Genomic DNA, 2401 nt, shown 5'->3' on the forward strand with positions numbered 1-2401 from the left:
AGGAATTACTGGAGCATGCCCTAGCTCTAGTTTTCATTTTCTGAGGATTCTTCATACTCTGTGTACCAATTTATATTCCCATCAACAGTGTACAAGCGTTCCTTTTTCTTTATATTCCTATGAACACTAGTTATTTATTCTTCTTCCATTCTGACATATGCAAAGTGATCTCATGTTCTTTTAATTTTTATTTTTTATTGAAGTAGAGTTGATTTGATTTTGATTTGTGTTTTCCTAATAATTAGTGATATACAGTATCTTTTCAATTTCTATTTTCATCTGTGTGTCTTCTTTGGGAAAATGTCTTTTCAGGTCCTCTAACCATTTTTAATTGGATTTTCTTTTTCTTTTTTTTAATATTGAGTTGCATGAATTTTTTGCTTATTTTAGATATTAACCCATTATTGGTCATATAATTTGTAAATATATTCTCCATTTAATATGCTGCTTTTTTATTTCCTTGATGGTTTTCTTCACTGTACAAAAGCTTTTCTTAATTTTGTCATAAGTTTTAATGCAGTATATGTAAATATAAAGTTTTTAATTTTGATTAGATCTTATTTACTTTTCCTTTTGTTTCCTGTGCCTGTGGAGACAGATAAAATATACATATAAAAGATGCATCAAAGGGGTCACTGCTTCTTCTGCCCCCCAGGATTTTCATGGTTTCTGTCTTACAATTATGTCTTTAATCCATTTGCAGTTCATCTTTGTATGTGGTGAGAGCAATGTTCTCATTTTATTCTTCTACATATACTTATCTAGTCTTCTGAAAACCACTTACTAAAGAGACCACTTTTTCCCCATTGTATATTCTTACCTCCTTTGTCATAGATTAATTAACCATATGTGCATGGGTTTATTTCTGGGCTTTCTATTATTTCCTATTGATCTCTTTGTATATTTTTGTGCCAGGACCATCCTATTTTAATTATTTTCTAGTAGTCTGAAGTCAAGAAATGTGATACCACAAGCTTTTCTTCTCAGTATTGCTCCGCCTCTTTGGCCTCCTGGGATTTCATACACATTTTAGAATTGTTTTAGTTCTTTGAAAAATGTCATGGGTATTTTGATAGGGATTGGATTAATTCAGGAGATAGCTTTGTCAGTATAGACATTTTAGCAATAATAATTCTTCCCATCTATGCACATGAGCTATTTTCCCATTTATCTCTATTGTCTTCATTTTCCTCTGCCAATGTCTCCTTGATTAAATTTATTCCTAGGTATTTTGGGGTGCAATTATAAATTTAATTATTTTCTTACTTTTTCTTTTTGATAGATTATTAGTATACAAAAAGCAACAGTTTCCTGTATATTCATCTTATATTCTATAACTTTATTGAATTCATTTATTAGTTCTAATAGATTACAGGGTTTTAATGATATATACATGGTATCAAGTTATCTGCAAGTGATGACAGTTTTATTTCTTCCTTTTCAATTTGAAAATTTTTATTTATTTTCCTTATCTGATTGTTTTGTCTAGAATTCCCAATACTATGTTAAAGACATAGTAAGAATGGACATCCTTTTCTTCTTCCAAATTTTAAAAGAAAAAGATTTCATCTTCTCATAATTGAGTATGCTGTTAGTTGTGGGTTTGTTATAATTGGCCTTTATTAGGTTAAAATACTGTCCCTTCATATCAACTATGGTATTTTTTTATCATGAATATTGACTTTGGTCAAATGCTTTTTCTGGATATGCTTAGATGATTGTGGGATTTTTATTGTTAATTTTGCTTATATGCTGAATCATATTGATAGATTTATAGATATTACACCATTCTTGGATCATTAGGATAAATTCAGCATGGTCATGGTGTATTTGGCCTGTTAATGTTATGTTAAGGATTATTTTTTTTTTTCATTTATGAAATATATAAGCCTATATATTGGGCTTCCCTGGTGGCTCAGAGGTTAAAGCGTCTGCCTGTAATGCAGGAGACCTGGGTTCGATCCCTGGGTTGGGAAGATTCCCTGGAAAAGGAAATGGCAACCCACTCCAGTATTCTTGCCTGGAGAATCCCATGGATGGAGGAGCCTGGTGGGCTACAGTCCACGGGGTCACAAGGAGTTGGACACAACTGAGCAACTTAAGTTTCACTTTTCATAGAGATATAGACCTATAATTTGTCTTTCTTGTAGTACCTTTGGTTTTGGTATTTTTGTCCTGTGAGTCCTGGACAGTGAGTTTGGAAGTTTTCCTCCTCTTCAATTTTTTGAAATCATTCAGAATGATAACTATTAACTCTTCTTTATGTGTTTGGTAGAATTTCTCAGTGAAGATGTCTGGTCCTTATTTTTGGTTTGTTCGGAGTTTTATTAACTAATTCAATTTCAGTATTAGTAATGAGTCTATTCAAGTTATCTATTTATCTATCTAATCAAAAGACCTG

The 2401-nt window shown here is 31.6% G+C and overlaps 1 non-coding gene across 1 annotated transcript; it reads left to right on the top strand.

Moving 5' to 3' along the window:
- Window positions 1-1904: 1904 nt before the first annotated feature.
- On the top strand, window positions 1905-1976 carry TRNAY-GUA. The gene has a single exon. It is a non-coding gene; the product is annotated as a tRNA-Tyr (tRNA).
- The last annotated feature ends 425 nt before the right edge of the window (window positions 1977-2401 follow it).

The sequence above is a fragment of the Cervus canadensis genome, chromosome 27, assembly GCF_019320065.1.
Source record: "Cervus canadensis isolate Bull #8, Minnesota chromosome 27, ASM1932006v1, whole genome shotgun sequence".
NCBI lineage: Eukaryota > Metazoa > Chordata > Mammalia > Artiodactyla > Cervidae > Cervus > Cervus canadensis.